We start from the raw sequence: 19486 nt of genomic DNA on the forward strand, positions 1-19486 counted from the left end.
CATGGAGAAATCATCCAAATTTCTCAAGGAAGGATCAACAAAAGCCTCAACAAGGCTTTAATAATGGTAGAAGAAATAGGTTTAGCAATAGCAAGCCTTTTCCATTATCCATTCAGCAACAGACAGAGAATTCTGAGCAGAATCTATCTAGCTTAGCAAACATAGTATCTGATCTATCAAAGGCCACTCTAAGTTTCATGAATGAAACAAGGTCCTCCATTAGAAATTTGGAGGCACAAGTGGGCCAGCTAAGCAAAAGAGTCACTGAAACTCCTCCTAGTACTCTCCCAAGCAATATAGAAGAGAACCCAAAGAGAGAGTGCAAGGCCATTGATATAACCAAAATGGCCGAACCCAAAGAGGAGGAGGAGGACGTGAATCCTAGTGAGGAAGACCTCCTGGGACGTCCAGTGATTAATAAGGAGTTTCCCTTTGAGGAACCAGAGGAATCTGAGGCTCATCTAGAGACCATAGAGATTCCATTGAACCTCCTTTTGCCCTTCATAAGCTCTGATGAGTATTCTTCTTCTGAAGAGAATGAAGATGTCACTGAGGAGCAAGTTGCTAAGTACCTTGGTGCAATCATGAAGCTGAATGCCAAATTATTTGGTAATGAGACTTGGGAAGATGAACCTCCCTTGCTCACCAATGAACTGAATGCATTGGATAGGTAGAAATTACCTCAAAAGAAATAGGATCCTGGTAAATTCATGATTCCCTGCACCATAGGCACCATGACCTTTGAGAAAGCTCTGTGTGACCTGGGGTCAGGAATAAACTTGATGCCACTCTCTGTAATGGAGAAACTTGGGATCCTTGAGGTGCAAGCTGCCAGAATCTCATTAGAGATGGTAGACAACTCCAGAAAATAGGCTTATGGACTAGTAGAGGACGTGTTAGTAAAGGTTGAAGGCCTTTACATCCCTGCTGATTTCATAATCCTAGACACTGGGAAGGATGAGGATGAATCCATCATCCTTGGAAGACCCTTCCTAGCCACAGCAAAAGCTGTGATTGATGTGGACAGAGGAGAGTTAGTCCTTCAACTGAATGATGACTACCTTGTATTTAAAAGCCAAGGTTCTCCTTCTGTAACCATGGAGAGGAAGCATGAAAAGCTTCTCTCACTACAGAGTCAACCAGAGCCCCCACAGTCAAACTCTAAGTTTGGTGTTGGGAGGTCTCAACAATGCTCTGAACATCTGTGAGGCTCCATGAGAGCTCACTGTCAAATTATTGACATTAAAGAAGCACTTGTTGGGAGGCAACCCAATGTATTTAATTATATTTATATTATTATTTTCATGATTATTTCATGTTTTATTAGGTTGATGATCATGTAGAGTCACAAAAACTACTGAAAAATCAAAAACAGAATGAAAAACAACATTGAAAATAGCACACCCTGGAGGAAGAGCCTACTGGCGTTTAAACGCCAGTAAGGAGCATCTGCTGGCGTTTAACGCCAGAACAGAGCATGAAACTGGCGTTAAATGCCAGAAACAAGCAGCAGTCTGGAGTTTAAACGCCAGGATTGCACCCAGAGGAAAGCTGGCGTTAAACGCCAGAAACAAGCATAGAGCTGGCGTTTAACACCAGAAACAAGCAGCAGTCTGGCGTTAAACGCCAGGACTGCACAGTAAGGGCATTTTAACCCCTAATTGGGCATTTTACCCCACAGGATCCCCACCTTTTCTTCTCTCCTCTTCACACCTTTTCATAACTCTCTTCCACAAATACCCTTCACCAATCACCTCCATTACTCCTCTAAAACCATCATACAACCCACCTACACCCACCCACTCAAATTCAAACCATCACTCCTTCCTTTTCACACATCATAACCACCTACAACCCCCCTTGGCTGAACTACTCACACCTCTCCATCTCATCTATTTTCTTCTTTTTCTACTCTCTCTTCTCTTCTTTTGCTCGGGGACGAGCAAACATTTTAAGTTTGGTGTGGTAAAAGCACAGCTTTTTGTTTTTTCATAACCATTAATGGCACCTAAGGCCAGAGAAACCTCAAAAAAGAAGAAAGGGAAGGCAATTGCTTCCACCTCTGAGTCATGGGAGATGGAGAGATTCATCTCAAGGGTCCAAAGCTCAGTATTAGAGCATTTGACTGCACATCAAGAGAGCCCACTCATGGACCTCAACAAGAGCATGAGGAATTCCCTCATCATGAAATCCCTGAGATGCCTCAGGGGATGCACTTTCTTCCACAGAATTATTGGGAGCAAATCAACACCTCCCTAGGAGAATTAAGTTCCAACATGGGACAACTAAGGATGGAGCACCAAGAGTACTCCATCATCCTCCATGAGATTAGAGAAGATCAAAGAGCTATGAGGGAGGAGTAACAAAGACAAGGAAGAGACATAAAGGAGCTCAAGAGCACCATTGGTTCTTCAAGAAGAGGAAGACGCCACCCTCACTAAGGTGGACTCATTCCTTAATCTCCTTGTCTATTTATTTTACTATTTTTCAATTTTTGAGCTTTATGTTTTAATTATATTTGTGTCTTTACTATATGATCATTAGTAGTTAAGTGTTTATGCTTTAAAGTTATGAATGTCCTATGAATCCATCACCTCTCTTAAAAGAAAAATGTTCTAAAAACAAAAGAACAAGAAGTACATAGCTTCGAATTCATCCTTGAAACTAGTTTAATTATGTTGATGTGGTGACAATACTTTTTGTTTTCTGAATGAATGCTTGAACAGTGCATATGTCTTTTGAATTTGTTGTTTATGAATGTTAAATATGTTGGCTCTTGAAAGAATGATGAAAAAGGAGACATGTTATTTGATAATCTGAAAAATCATAAAAATGATTCTTGAAGCAAGAAAAAGCAATGAATACAAAAGCTTGCAAAAAAAAAAAAGAAAAAAAATGGCGAAAAAAAAAGAGAAGAAAGAAAAAGAAAAAGCAAGCAGAAAAAGCCAAATGCTCTTTAAACCAAAAGGCAAGAGCAAAAAGCCAATAGCCCTTAAAACCAAAAGGCAAGGGTAATAAAAAGGATCAAAGGCTTTGAGCATCAGTGGATAGGAGGGCCTAAAGGAATAAAATCCTGGCCTAAGCAGCTAAACCAAGCTGTCCCTAACCATGTGCTTGTGGCGTGAAGGTGTCAAGTGAAAACTTGAGACTGAGCGGTTAAAGTCAAGGTCCAAAGCAAAAAAAAAAAAAGAGTGTTCTTAAGAACCCTGGACACCTCTAATTAGGGACTTTAGCAAAGCTGAGTCAAAATCTGAAAAGGTTCACCCAGTTATGTGTCTGTGGCATTTATGTATCCGGTGGTAATACTTGAAAACAAAGTGCTTAGGGCCACGGCCAAGACTCATTAAGTAACTGTGTTCAAGAATCAACATACTAAACTAGGAGAATCAATAACACTATCTAAATTCTAATTTCCTATAGATGCCAATCATTCTGAACTTCAGTGGATAAAGCGAGATGCCAAAACTATTCAAGAGGCAAAAAGCTACAAGTCTCGCTCATCTGATTGGAGCTAAGTTTCATTGATATTTTGGAATTTATAGTATATTCTCTTGTTTCTATCCTATTTGATTTTCAGTTGCTTGGGGACAAGCAATAATTTAAGTTTGGTGTTGTGATGAGCGGATAATTTATACGCTTTTTGGCATTATTTTTACATAGTTTTCAGTATGATTTAGTTAGTTTTTAGTATATTTTTATTAGTTTTCAATTAAAAATCACATTTCTGGACTTTACTATGAGTTTGTGTGTTTTTCTGTGATTTCAGGTATTTTCTGGCTGAAATTGAGGGACCTGAGCAAAAATCTGATTCAGAGGCTGACAAAGGACTGCAAATGCTGTTGGATTCTGACCTCCCTGCACTCAAAGTGGATTTTATGGAGCTACAGAACTCCAAATGGCGCACTCTCAATTTCTTTGGAAATTAGACATCCAGGGCTTTCCAGCAATATATAATAGTACATACTTTGCCCGAGTTTAAATGATGCAAACTGGCGTTCAACGCCAGTTCCATGTTGCATTCTGGAGTTAAACGCCAGAAACAGGTTGCAAAGTGGAGTTAAACGCCAGAAATAGGTTACAAACTGGCGTTCAACTCCAAGGAAGACCTCTACACGTGTAAAGCTCAATGCTCAGCCCAAGCACACACCAAGTGGGCCCCAGAAGTGGATTTCTGCATCATTTACTCATTTCTGTAAACCCTAGTAACTAGTTTAGTATAAATAAAACTTTTTACTATTGTATTTACATCTTTGGATTATCTTTTGATCCTTTGATCACGTTATGGGGGCTGGCCATTCGGCCATGCCTGGACCATTATCACTTATGTATTTTCAACGGTAGAGTTTCTACACACCATAGATTAAGGTGTGGAGCTCTGCTGTTCCTCATGAATTAATGCAAAGTACTATTGTTTTTCTACTCAATTTAAGCTTATTCCTTCTCTAAGATATCCATTCACACCCAAGAATATGATGAATGTGATGATTATGTGACGCTCATCATCATTCTCACTTATGAACGCGTGCCTGACAAACACTTCCGTTCTACATGCAAACAAGCTAGAATGAGTATCTCTTAGATATCTAATACAGAGGACCGAATCCGACATATTAGAGTCTTCATGGTATAAGTTAGAACCCATGGACGGCCATTCTTGAGATCCGGAAAGTCTAAACCTTGTCTGTGGTATTCCGAGTAGGATCTGGGAAGGGATGGCTGTGACGAGCTTCAAACTCGTGAGTGCTGGGCGTAGTGACAGACGCAAAAGGATAGTAAATCCTATTCCAGTATGATCGAGAACCGACAGATGATTAGCCATGCAGTGACAGTGCATTGGACCATTTTCACAGAGAGGATGGGATGTAGCCATTGACAGCAGGAAAGCAGAGGTTTAGGAGGAACGAAAGCATCTCTATACGCTTATCTGAAACTCTCACCAATGAATTACATAAGTATCTCTATCTTAGTTTATATTTTAATTATGTTTTAATTATCAACTTTCTAAAACCATTTAAATCCGCCTGACTGAGATTGACAAGGTGACTATAGCTTGCTTCAAGCCGACAATCTCCATGGGATCGACCCTTACTCACGTAAGGTTTATTACTTGGACGACCCAGTGCACTTGCTGGTTAGTTGTGCGAAGTTGTGAAGAAAGTGCTGAGCTTATAAACGTGCATACCTAGTTGAACGCCATTGTTAGAGATCACAATTTCGTGCACCAGCATTATAATAAGGGAAAAGCTCTACATCCATGTAAAAATTACATGGATGGTATCCATGTAACTTTCACTCCACGCCCCACATCTTCGTTTGTTTTACACGCACCTCTTATAACCTATATAACAAATCCTTATTTTGCTTTATCAACGTTTCTCAAGGTAAACCTTCTCAATCAACGTAAACCTCTTTCGTGTTCATCATCATCATCATCATCATCTTCTTCTTCTTCTTCTTCTTCTTCTTCTTCTTCTTCTTCTTCTTCTTCTTCTTCTTCTTCTTCTTCTTCTTTAACCTAATTAAATTCGTTGTTCTCCCCTTTCGTGTTTTTCTTCTATACATTATGGATCTGGATTGATTCAACATAATTAGTTTCGTCGTTCATCTTCTTCTTTGTTTTCTTCTTCGATCTGTACTTTTGAATTGAAACAATGAATGAATCAACTTCAAATCAGTTGAATGACTACGATTTGGATGATTCTTTTTAAACGCATCAATTTGATGAGGTTTGGATTATTGAATTCTGAATCGAATTTAATGGAATGAAATTGCTAATTTTATTTGAAGTTAATTGAATGGACTGAGGTGATCTACATCTGAATTGAATTCAATTGAATTGATAATATGTAACTGTGAGTAATTGTGAGTGTCAGTAACTGTGAGTAACTCTGAGTAAATTTGAGTAACTTTTCGGTTCGGTAAGTACTAAAGAGGTGGTTCATTACGTTCATGTTTTTGGTTCGGTACGCAGAAAGGAGTCTAACAAAAGTTAGACCAATATGTTCTATTTTTTTCCCTAAGCACTATATAATTGTTTCACCGTAATTAAGATTTCGATTCACCATAATTGAGACTTCAGTTCACCATGCAGACCAGCTGTATTGTGGATGAAAAATTTATCTCAAAGGTGGGAATAATTTTCAAGACACTAGAAGAAGCTGGAAAATTCTACAAACATTATTCCAAACTTGCCGATTTTTCTACCAAAATCAGGAACATGACTCGGGACGGAGACAAGATTAAGAATCAACTAATTGTATGCTCTAGAGAGAGGAGGTGGAAATCTAAGATATCTCCAACTTTTAAGACAAACCCTTCAGCTGGGATAAATTGTCCGACCAGAATTTATGTACACATAATAAAGGATGTTGGTCTTTGGATAATTTCCAAAGTTGTTTTGAATCACTCACATCCTTGTTGTCCAGACCAGGCTGAGATGCTCAAACAACATAGGAAGCTTAGCATGTTCGTGCGTCACGCCATTGAAACCCACGAGGAAGCCGGAATCAGACCGAGCAAAACTTACCAATCATTTGTGGCAGCAGCTGGCAGCCACCGTGAACTAGGTTTTATAGAAAAAGATGTTAGGAATTACATCACAAGGAAAGTACGGAATATTTTTGAAGAAGACGATGCCAAAGAATTTGGGAAGTACCTAGTTAGAATGAAAGAAAAGAACCAAAATTTCTTCTTTGAGCTCAACCTTGAAGGTGATCACTGCATTAAACATGCATTCTAGGCTGATGCAAGAAGCAGGGCTGCATTTGATTATTTCGGAGACATGGTTTCATTTGACACCACCTATAACACAAACAAGTATTCGGTTCATTAAAACATTTTTTTGATGTTCAGTGAGTGTATATATTTCGGTTCACTAACTTGTGGTTGTTAGTTATGCAAATACAATTTGGTTTTAGGTTCTTTTATTGGCGTGAATCACCACGGCCAGTCGACACTTCTTGGATGCGCGCTAATGAAAAATTAGGACATTCAATCATTCAAATGGTTATTTGAGTGTTGGCTACGTTGTATGGGAGGGAAGGCACCAAAAGCTATTCTTACCGATCAATGCGCATCCATTCAAAGGGCAATTGAGCTATGCATGCCAACAACAATTCACTGCTGGTGTATCTTGCACATCATGAAGAAGATCCTAAGCAAACTAAATGGGTACAAGGGACACATTGATATTGAACAAGAGATGAGCCATGTTGTTTGGAACTCGTACACAAAAGACGAATTTGACACAAAAGTATGGTCTCGGAGGCAACAAGTGGCTTTCAGGTAATTGAGATTTCAATTCGAATTATTTCTATGCTCATATCTTTTTTTCCCAAAAGCATGCACTATTTTCGGTTCACCACACCTTATAAGTTTGGTTTGGTATGCAAAGCTGTATGAGAATTGGCATATATGGATTCTGGTTTACTTGGATCACCCCTTTTGGGCTGGGATGAGAAGCACACAAAGGAGCGAGAGTATGCATTCATTTTTCAACAAGTTCATCACACGGAATAGCTCCTTGAGACAATTCGTGAAGCAATACAACAATTGCCTAGCAAGTAGAGCGAGAATTCGATGCTACATATTTTCACAATGTGATATTGTGCGCAACAAAATCAGCAATAGAGGCACAATTTCAGCGTGTAAATACCCATGAGAAGTTCAGGGAAGTTCAAGCTCAATTTAGAGGTAAAGTGAATTGTATCATAAGATCAACGCATTCCACCCTAGGTTTCACAACATATGAAGACATAGAGCAGGTTTCCAACTCCACATTCAACAAGTTTATCGTCACCTATGACGCAGTATCACGAGATGTAAAGTGCCATTACTTGCTTTTTCAGTCTAGGTGCATATTGTGCCGCTATTCCCTAAGTGTTCTAAGCTTTGAGCGAGTGGAAATACATATTGGAACGATGGAGCAAGAACATAAAGAGGAGGCATACACACATCAAGAGCAGCCAAGATGAACCTCTATTGGAGCCAAGAAGTAAGAGATTTGATGAATTGGTGTTTCGGTCACACAATATATGTGAATTTGCATTTGAGTCTGAAGAGTTGACCGGAATTTTGCATCGAGCATTTGACAAGGTCATGGCGGAGATGGAAGAATATCAAGGGAAAAGCAAAGAAAAAAGTTTGTTAACCCACGAAGAAGTGACATTAAGCAATGTGAATGACCTTCAAAGCCCATCACGTGTCAAAACAAGAGGTCGGCCCAAGAACAGACTTGGATCAAACCTGCAAAAAAGATCTCAAATGCTATGAAGAAAAAGAAAATGATAGCTCCAAGCGAGGTAAAATTGACTTGCTTTAGATTAGTTAAAAATTGAAATGTTCATTTTGCTAATACACAATTATGTCTTTTGTAGTTGAACCTTTTAGACTCCGGATCATCGATTCAGTCAAGCTCCACTCTTTACAATACACCAGATATGAATTATCCAGAAGAGGATTGTACAAGTTTTAGTTTTTATTAATGTAAATTTTTGTTCACCCATGAGAAAATTTCGGTTCACTATGGTTATAGCAGGTTTAATTTCTGATGTTGATAGTCTTTAATGAATAGTCACTTTTTTTGTGAAATTCTATATTGATATATGCAGTTGAATAATTAGAATTTGTTTCTTGGTTCATGGTTCAGAGTTCAGAGTTAAGGGTTTAGGGTTTAGGGTTTAGGGTTTAGGGTTTAAGGTTTAGGGTTTAGGGTTTTAGGGTTTAGGGTTTTAGGGTTTATGGGTTCAGGGTTCAGTGTACAGGGGTTCAGTGTGTTTCAAACTTTCGGTTCACCCCGTGTATTAATTTCGGTTCACTGTGTTCATGGTTGAGGGTTTAAGGTGCAGGGGTCTAGGGTTTAGGGTTCAGGGTTCCGGGTTTTAGGGGTTTAGGGTTTACGGTAGGGTTCTGGGTTTAGCATTCAGGATTCAGGATTCAGTGTTCAGAGTTAGGGTTCAGTGTTCAGGGTTCGGGTTCAGAGTTCAGGGTTCGGGTTCAGGGTTTTAGGGATTTAGGGTTTTTGGGTTCAGGGTTCAGTGTTCAAGGTTCTGGTTTTAAGGTTCAGGGTTCTGATAGTAACATTCTTTTAAAATTAGATCTATGTTATGTTTAGATATGCACTTTTTCGGTTCACCAGTTGTATTAATTTCGGTTCATTGTGTTTTTGGGGTTCTTAATTTTTTGGTAAACACCCTGATTTTATTCACTGTGAACCTGCAACAAAACTGCAGCCAGGCAGTTCCAACAGTTATATAACAAGACAAGGAGTAATCCATCTTGAATCATTATATACATTAACATTAGATCTATACATTAATATTAACATTTACATTAATGTTGACATATATACATTCAAAAGAAGCAGTGTCTGCTTTTTTAAACAAGTTAAACAAAATATTGTTTATTAGAACTAGTCAAACTGCACTGGTTTTGAGATTCACATGATGTTTTTGAATCCGGTAGAACAATTTTTTCTTTTTTCAGGAGCCTCTTTTGTCTTGTTCTTTCTGCCAGTGTTATATTGTCGAATTCGGATTCTGATTTTATTTCCGAAAAAGATTCCTCTTCCGAAGAAGAATCCACAACAACAACTTTCTTTTCTTCTTTCTCCTTTTTTATTTTTTTGTCCTTTATTTGCTTTATATACAGAATTCCCTAAAACAAAAAATTGTTTAGTTAGCAGAGTATTTTAGAAGCATCTGAAACAAGGAAATAGAAAAACAATCAGGTGAATCAAAAAGACCACAAACACTGGACTGAACACAATTCATGTGATGAATAATACGTGATAAACATTTAATTATCAAGAGAAATATTTCTGCATGCACAATGATTCAAATCAACACATTACCATTGTGTCTGTTGCTTTCTCAGAAATCTGGCCGAGCATCATCTTCTTTGTCCAATAGGCCACCCACGGTGCCGGGGGAGCATCAAGTCTATCCGAGCGAGGGAACTTAGTTTCATGGAACTATATCAGCATTAAAACAAAAACACAGCCCTCAACAGAGTGTTTCTTCCTCTTTCTCTTATTTCCGATTCTATTCCTCAAGAAGCTGAGCACATGACTTGCCCAATCCCACTGTTGGATGTTGTCCACATAAAAGATAGGCAGCTTACGGATCGCGGAGGCCATGCTTACCGTCGTCCGCAGCAAGAAGCACTTCTGTACGAAGACGACAAAAGTCCTGCGGAATTTTTGCCGGTTCTCCTCCGTTTCAACATTCATATTTAGGACAGACTTTGTCAAAGTCACCAACGTAACACATTTGAGGCTGTCAAATATTGCCTTGTCGTCCTCATTCAGTTTGCGATAGTCAACCTTTTTAGGAAAACGATTCCCTACAATATTTTAACAGCAACAAATGAGCCAAAAAAGTTCAGTTTAATTTTTTATATACCAATGAACCAAAATTAAAGGTAGTAATAAATCGAAATTAAAGAGAGCAATGAACCGAAATTATAGAGAGCAATGAACCGAAAATAAGCAACAAGTGGAAAGTGTATTACCACCGTGGCTTATCCCCAACGCAGCTACTACCTTGGCATGTGTTATGTATATTTTTCCATGGAGAGTTTTTAGGCATCCATGATACTCATCATTCAATCAATCAATTCTCTTAACAGGTCGTGAGAGACGTTCATTTCTGGGACATGTGCTAGGACACCGAATCCGATTTCTTCAACTATATCTTTCTTTTCCTGACTCATATTCTTGAACACTGTTGCTATTGCCTTTGTCACCATTGTTTTGTTTTTGTTTTGCTATAATGAAAAAAATTGGTCAATATTTTACTCAATACACCGATAATAGTATCACAATAATCTTAAACCCTGAACAAAGTAAAAGGAGGCAATCGAACCGAACAACATTTATTTGGTGAATAAATCGTAGTATTATTACTTGTCAAAAAGATTGGGGATACCATATTTTTTCAAAATTTTATACATTTTGCATAAATGTCAAAGAACTTTTGATTAATTTTCCATATATTAGTTTACTCAAAACTAAATTTATTTTGGTACCGAAGAAATATATTTTTGAGTATATATTAAAAACCATTGAATATTTCATTTTCTATGTTGATTGGTCCCCACACCCCTAAAAGGAAGAAAAATTGAAATGAAAAGGGATAAATAAGAACAAGAATGTTGATATTGCTCAAAAGTATGTCCTAGAAAATTCTGATCATACAATTATGCCAAGACGATCCTTGAAATTTGCATGCCCTTGTCTAATACTATAATAAAGGGTAATGATATGAAAGATGGAACAAAACCAAGTTTTTTTCCCGGGTGATATTAGAACAACACTGTTGCTAAAGAATAGTATTTCTCCATGAAAAAGAAGTACTGAACAGAGTAACAAGCAATTTCAAAGCCCTAGTTACACTATTCACTGAATTGATTGAAAATAATAACAAATTTCATTCCAAGCCCTAGTTATACTGTAAAAATGCATTCACAATAGTTGGATCTTCTAAACGAAGAAAATCAATCCAGTAAACCTAAAATGCAACTAGGAGAAATGCGACATTGCAAGATTTCAAGTGAACAGTAGTTTTCTCATGCCTTTGGTAGTCTGTGTTGCTATTTTCATTCTTTTGTGGTTGTTCGTTGCCGAATCTTCTCGCTATTCTTCTGCAGTAGTGGTTTTCACAGAGAACATGACTGAAATTTGAGTGATTTTGAAAGAGATTCGAAGAGAAGGATCGGTTTTATGCATTTTGAAGAAGAAGGAATGTTTTTTTTATAATGAAGTGCGTGGAAGTCACATTTATTTTAGTGACGTTGGAGGCAGGTAAATTTATTTGGGCTTGTGTCAATTTGAGATTTAGGGTTTATGGGTTCAGGGTTCATTGTTAAGGGGTTCAGTGTGTTTCAAACTTTCGGTTCGCCTCGTGTATTAATTTCGGTTCACCGTGTTAATGGTTGAGGGTTTAGGGTTTAGGATTTAGGGTTCAAAATTTAGGGGTCTAGGGTTTAGGGTTCAGGGTTCTAGGGGTTTAGGGTTTACGGTAGGGTTCAGGGTTCAGGGTTTAGGGTTTATGGTTTAGCATTTAGGGTTCAGAGTTCAATGTTCAAGGTTCAGGTTCAGAGTTCAGGGTTTAGGGTTTAGGGTTAAGAGTTTAGGGTTTAGGGTTTAGGTTTTAGGGTTTTAGGGATTTAGGGTTTATGGGTTCAGGGTTCATTATTTAGGGTTTTGGTTTTAGTGTTTAGTGTTTAGGGTTTAGGGTTCAGGGTTCAGGGTTTAGGGGTTCAGTGTGTTTCTACCTTTCGGTTCACCTAGTGTATTAATTTCGGTTCACTATGTTCATGGATGAAGGTTTAGGGTTTAGGATTTAGGGTTCAAGGTTCTAGAGGTTTAGGGTTTACGGAAGGGTTCAGGGTTTAGGGTTTAGGATTTAAGATTTAGCATTTAGGTTTCAGAGTTCAATGTTCAGGGTTCAGGTTCAGAGTTCAGGGTTCGGGTTCAGGGTTTAGGGTTTAGGTTTTAGGATTTTAGGGATTTAGGGTTTATGGGTTCAGGTTTCATTGTTCAGGGTTCTGGTTTTAGTGTTTAGGGTTTAGGATTTAGTGTTCAGGGTTTAGGGGTTCAGTGTGTTTCTACCTTTTGGTTCGCTCAGTGTATTAATTTCGGTTCACTATGTTCTTTTGGAGTTTATAATATATTGGTAAATACAGTGATTACAATCACTGAGAACCTGGAATAAAACAGCAGCCAGACAGTTCCAACAGATATATAAATATTAATATTTGATACATACATTAACATTGACATATATACATTTGAAAGAAGCCTTGTTTGCTTTTTTAACTAGTTAAACAAAATATATACAACTACTTTATGCATTGTTTGATACATACATTGACATGTATACATTTGAAGTATGCATTTTTTGCTCTTTAAACAAGTTAAACAAAATATTGTTAATTACAACTAGTATATGCTATTTGCTATCTAAATCCCCAGATGTGTATTTACAATAAGGGCTGGAGAGGAAAGCAGACGGCTTGGTGAGTCTTATTGCTTCAGATTCCAAAATCACTTGGTCTCTGATTTTGTTCATTTCATGCAACAGAAAATATGGACCATATTGGTATCTGGAGTCATCAATTTCTTTCTTCATTTCAATTGAAATGAATTAGTTACATAAGAAATGAACCCAAATGAAATAAGAACAATATCATTCAAAGCCCTAATCATACTGTAAAAATGCAATCACAATAACCCTACATCCTGAACACATTAAATATCAAGTAAATGAAAATCACATTAAATAACAACAAATTTAATTCAAAGCCCTAGTTATACTTTAAAAATGGAATCACAGTAACCCTAAACCTAAACAAATCAAAAGGAGGCCACCGAACCGAAAAACATTCACTTAATGAATCAAAATTATAAGAGCCACCAAACCGAAAAACATTCACTTGGTGAATCAAAATTATAAAAGCCACCGAACCGAAAATTGTTTATGTGGTGAATAAATGGTGATCAAATTTCAATCTACAAGAATAGTATTTTCTGCATGGAAAATAACTATTGAACAGAGTAACAACCAACTTCAAAGTTCTAGTTACAATATCAACTTAACTGAATGAAATAAGAAAAGAAAGAAGTTTATTAATTTAGAAAGTACTTACTTGTGTCCAAGCTTTATATTTATATCTCTTCCTGCTTTTTATTTTTTGTGGATTTATTGTTTCGAGCCATTTCATCATGAATATTCCACAATCATAGCTAAGCAAGAATTGAGTATAATACGATCAATAGTATATAAAATAAAATACATTAAAAATAGCACTATAGAAGAGAAAGATTCTTACTTTGTATGTTGACCATTCAAATGGATATACTCTGCTTCCTCTCCCAGTGCATCCTCCATTAAGGGTTCCGCCTCAGCGTACACCCTCATCTAGGAAGTTATTAAACCCTGAAAGAGACAAAAACAATAAATAAACAAAACCAACAACAGTAAACCAAACTCCTCTCATGTACAGAATAATTTTAATAATTTACAAGAAAATAACTTACAACAAATTTGTTATTTCCTTTTTCGAATCAGGTATTTCTTCTGGCTTCTTGTTGATAGGGTCAAGGACATAGAATTTCTTTTTGTTTACATCAGCAATCCACAACCACCAATGCGCTCCATTGCTAATTGGGACAAATATCTGAAGTTTTGGAAAATTATAGAATATTTTAGTGGAAACAATAGCAAATAAGAGAATTATCAATGAATTTTTAGATATTACAACTTACAAATGGATGCGTTGCAAGTTTCCTTTTGTCAAGAAACTGGCGGTAGTGGTCATACTGCTGAATATTAAACCTGTTGGCTTTGTTTGTCCTCTTATCAATGTAGTTCTCGCCATGTGTTCCCACCATAAAATTCTACAAAATGAACATCAGTTAAATCATATTTCACCGAACCGAACACAAATCATATGCTGAATAAAACGTGAAAAATATTCAATCATCAAGAGAAAAGTTTTCTTAATGCAAAAAAACTCAAAAGAAGACATAAGAATCAGGTGAACCAATATTAACATTCTCACTGAACTGAAAAGTAATAAGTAGTGCATAAGAAATTTACTTACCACAATATCCATCAGCACAATGTATATTTGTTCTTGATACCACTTAGTTTTTATTTCGTTGAGAATCAAGCTGTGTATACTAACCACCTACAGGATGAAAATTTATGAGACATACTATATAAGAGTGTTTAAAAAAATCATTAATGTTAACACAATTGGCAAAGGATTTTACCACGTCATGCACTTGTTCTCCGGGCATTAGAGACATGAAATATTCTCTTAATCCCTCGCAGAGTCCCACATGATTCAAGACAAATATTGGTTCATATTAATTGGTACTATCATTTGTCTGTTTCATATGTATCATCTAATGATAACACTTTTCAATCAGCTCGTTTGTGATTTTTGTCTTTTTCTGTAGGGTTTTGTAAACTTGAGCCGCTGGTAAGGTTGGTTCTGAAGATGTTCTTTCAGCAAATTTTAATGCTGCTGTTACTCCAGCATCTACCACCGTCTTTGCCAGGATTTCAAGCTGTGAATCACTCTCTTGAGAGGCCTGAGTTGGTTGAGATATTGGTGGACTTATCTTAAGGCTAAAGGAAGGCCTTTCATCTTCCCTTTCCCTATAGGTTGAGCAGCACTACAGGATGATAGATATGTAACAATGATATTAAACAAAAATGATATTTAATCAATATAGTGAATCGAAATCCAAACAAATAGTGAACCCAAATCCAAACTAACAGTGAACCGAAATGATATTAAACAAAAATGATATTAAAGAAAAGCAAGTAACATACCTATCAAATGATGACAAGATTAGAGTTTTTTTTTTCTGATTGCCGTGCCACTGGAGGTTCTTTGGATTGTTCTTCATCTGAAACTTGATAGACATCGGCATCCTTGAAAGACTCTTCAATAACAGAACTTGTAATAGACCCCGTAACACTATGCTTTTTGGGTTCTGGAGGGCAGCTATAAGTAACAGAAGAGAGTCCAAAGGCAACAACACATTAAATTTATTTCTGGTTTCAACCGAACCATAATTAAACCATGTATAAGCAGTAAACATTATCGATATTTATATAAGCAGTAAACATTATCGATATTAAATTTATTTCTTGTTTGGATTGCTGTGCTGTTGGTTCTTCGCAGGGCTGTTGTTGCTCTTCCAGAGGTCTGCTGCATTAAAGAATAAACATTTCTATAATTATCCCAAACCATTATCATATTTAACAATGATATTTAACAGAAATTACATTAATCATTATAGTGAACCGAATTCAAAATTATAGTGAACTAAAATACAAACTTACAGTGAACCGAAATTATATTAAACAAAAGTGATATTAAAGAATTTAATGCTTACACATTAATAGGTGATTCTTGCTCTGATTGCTGTTGCACCAATGGTTCTTGGGCTTGTTACTGTTGTTCTTTTGCAGGGCTGTTGCATTAAATAGAAAATAGTTCAATAACAACCATTAAAATTAATAAAAAGAATTTTTATGTGAAACTTAATCTTCATTAGAAACTCCATACACATAGTCATCTTTGAATATGTCTTCAATTACTAAACTCGTAAGAGACACTGTAACACCCTGCTTTTCAGTTTCTTGAGGGTAGCTATAATAAGCAGAAGAGAGTCGAAAGACAAGAACACATTGAATTCATTTCTGGCTTCAATTGAACCATAATTAAACCATTTATAAGAAGTAGCAAATATTTATTAACTTACTCATTATTAAAAGTTTGTTGTGTTTCCTCTTGTGGAGGGACATAGATGAAGTCATCCTTCATCAACTCTTCCTAAACTGAAATTGGAAGGGATAATGCAAGAGGAAGTCTGAGGAATATAAACAAGGATAAAGTTAATGTTGAATATTTAGAATTTGTTTTGAAAAATAGTAATTTGCACATTGAAAAACTCACACTTCCAAAGGTTCAGAACGAGTTGGTTCTTGAAACTCAACGATTTATAGGTCAGAATCAGGTGTACCTCTAGTGACATTTAAACACAATTTCCTAGTGATTAATTAAACAAAAAATTATTAACTAAATCTAAAAGAGTAACATAAATATTTTTAACTTACACTTGTGGAGTTTTAGAAGTCTTTCTTTGGAAGATTTTCTTTTTTCTAAAATATTTGACCAGGCTTTCCGGGGTATTTTTCCTAAAAAAGATAACAAATTAAAACTAGAAAGCAAGATTAAAAGCAGAGGTTTAGAAAGACATTAAATTCATTTTTGGACAACCACTGAACCGAAAATACAATATGCGGTGAACCAATTTACCTGGAATTGCTCGCAGCATTTACAAAAGGTGTAGAGCTTCCTTGAGTTTGTAAGACTTGCTCACTATCCATATTTACAGTCGACACTCTAAGCAAGATAAATAAATTTTAGTAATTGAATCTAGAGGAATTAGAAAACGTTGTAGCAAAAGTAAGCAAAGTAAGAAAAAGAATTCGGGAATAATAAACTGAATCTTACGTCGGGAGAGAATTCATTTGGTGCCTCTGGAGAGTCAAACTGATCCGGAGCAACGTTTGCTGACTGAGCTCCATCATTTCTTTTCTTTGATCTTTTTTCTCTTATCATTTCAAATGCTCGCTTTCTTCTTTCCGCAGCATTGTCTTTTACTTGTTCAGTTATGAAAGTTCACAAACTAAGTATCAAAGAATCTAGAATATAAGTATCAATAAAAGAAAATATGATTCGAGAAACTTACTCCATGTGAAGTTGGGCTGGTGTTTTTGCCACCCTTTCCGGTTGTTTTCTTTTTATTATGGGTGTTTTCTCGATTTCATTTTCTTTGTAAAACAGATAAATACATTGAATTTATACCGGATACAAGAAACTAACAATGAAGTCAACCAAACTCACAGACACCATCGAACCGAAATAAATTAAAGTGCTAAACCGAAACTCAGAAGCCCACCGAACCAAAATAAATTCAAGTGCTAAACCGAAACTTAGTAGCCCACCGAACCGAAAATAAATATATATGCAATCAACAAAATGTCTCACAAAAATTATGCAATACTTACTCGCTTTCAGATTCACTTGTGCTCTCTGAATTTATAGGCATAGGCTTTGTTTTTTTGGTTTGTTTTTTAACCACCTTCAGTGGTTGTTTTCTTTTCTTTGTTGTGGTTTTTTTTATTTCTTCTTCTCTGCAATACATAAAAACAAGCGCATAAGAACAAATTTAAGCAAATACAAATTAAATGAAATTAATATGAAAATTAAACTTACTGGCTTTCAGATTCAGATTTGGAGAGTCTTTCCTCTTCCGAAGAAGAATCCGTCTCAGCAATTTTTTTTTATTTTCTTTCCTTTTTTCTTTTTTGTCCAAGTTACTTGTTTTTGTTTTTACTTTCTTTTTTTCCCTTCTGTATAGAAGTCCCTAAAACAGAAATAAGGTTTTAATTATTTAATCATCAAAATAATAAATTAACAATCCGGTGAACCGAATGAAGAAATCCTGCCGAACCGAAAAACATTCATATGGTGAATAGTACATGACAACTATTTATTCATCAAGAAAAATTTTTCTTAATGCAGAAAGATTCAAATAAACAAACTAACAATTGCAAGTAGGACAAATAAATTAATTATAACCTAAAACAGAAGTTTATTTAGTTAGTAGAGTATTTTAAAAGCATTTGAAAGCAAATTTTTTGGGGAATTTTAGTAGAGTATTTACCAATGGTTGTGTTGCTTCGGATGAAATCCGATCAATGATCATTTCCCTTGTCCAATGGGCCACCCGTGGTACAGCGGGAGCATCAAGTTCAAATGGGCGGGAGAACTTGGTTTCGTGGAAGTATATCAACATTAATACAAAAACACAGCCATCAACAGACTGTTTCTTCCCGTTTCTCTTGTTTTCAACTCCTTTCATTAAGAAGTTGAGAACATGTTTTGCCCAATCCTATTCCCGAATATTGTTCACATGAAAGATTGGTGGCTTGTGGATTGGGGAGGCCACACTTACCGTTGTGGGGAGCAAGAAGCACTTTTGTATGAAGACAACAAAAGTCCTCTTGAATTTTTTCCGGTTCTCCTCCCCTTCTACATTCATATCCAGCACATTCCTAGTCAAAGTCGCCAAGGAAATATTTTTGACGCTGTCAAATATTTCCTTGTCTGGTGGATTCAGTTTGTTGTAATCAACCTTTTTAGGAAAAAGATTCCCTACAATATTTTAATAGCAAAAACCAGACAAAAACGTTCAGTTTAATTTTCTGGACACCAATGAACTGAAAATAAGTAGTAAGTGGAAAATGTATTACCTCCGTTGGTTATGCCGAGGGCAGCTGCTACTTTCCGAGGAGTTATGTATATTCTCCCCTAAAGAGTTTTCAGGCATCCTTTCTCTTCATCAAACTGATCAAGCAATTCTTTCAACAGTGTATTAGAGACGTTCATTTCTGGGACATTTGCCTGGGCACCAAATCCCATTTCTTCCACAATATCTTTCTTTTCTTGACTCATTTCCCTGTACACTGTTGCCATTGCCTTTGTTTGGCATCTGCAATAGTGAGTTTTCTGTAAGTTTTGAAACGGAATGTGAGGATATATTTATAATACAAAATAGATATTATTCAAATGAAAGCGGATAAATATATTTAATCTGCTTACGTTATAATGTGCCTTCTCTTTCATTGTTGCCATTTTCTTGTTGTGTTTATCTGTAATGAAAAATTTTGGTCAATATTTCATTCAGTATATCAACAAGCACAAGCATGAATATGTTAAACAAGTCAATTTAAATGACACAACCCACTGAACCGAAAATCCTTCATGCACAGAACCAAATTTACAAAAGCTACTGAATCGAAAAATGTATATAACTATTCACACAAATAAGAACAACCACATATATGTTAATCAAATATAATGAGACAATTTTACAGTAGGATGGCTTATCAAAGTG

This window comes from Arachis ipaensis, chromosome B07 (assembly GCF_000816755.2).
Source record: "Arachis ipaensis cultivar K30076 chromosome B07, Araip1.1, whole genome shotgun sequence".
Taxonomy (NCBI): domain Eukaryota; kingdom Viridiplantae; phylum Streptophyta; class Magnoliopsida; order Fabales; family Fabaceae; genus Arachis; species Arachis ipaensis.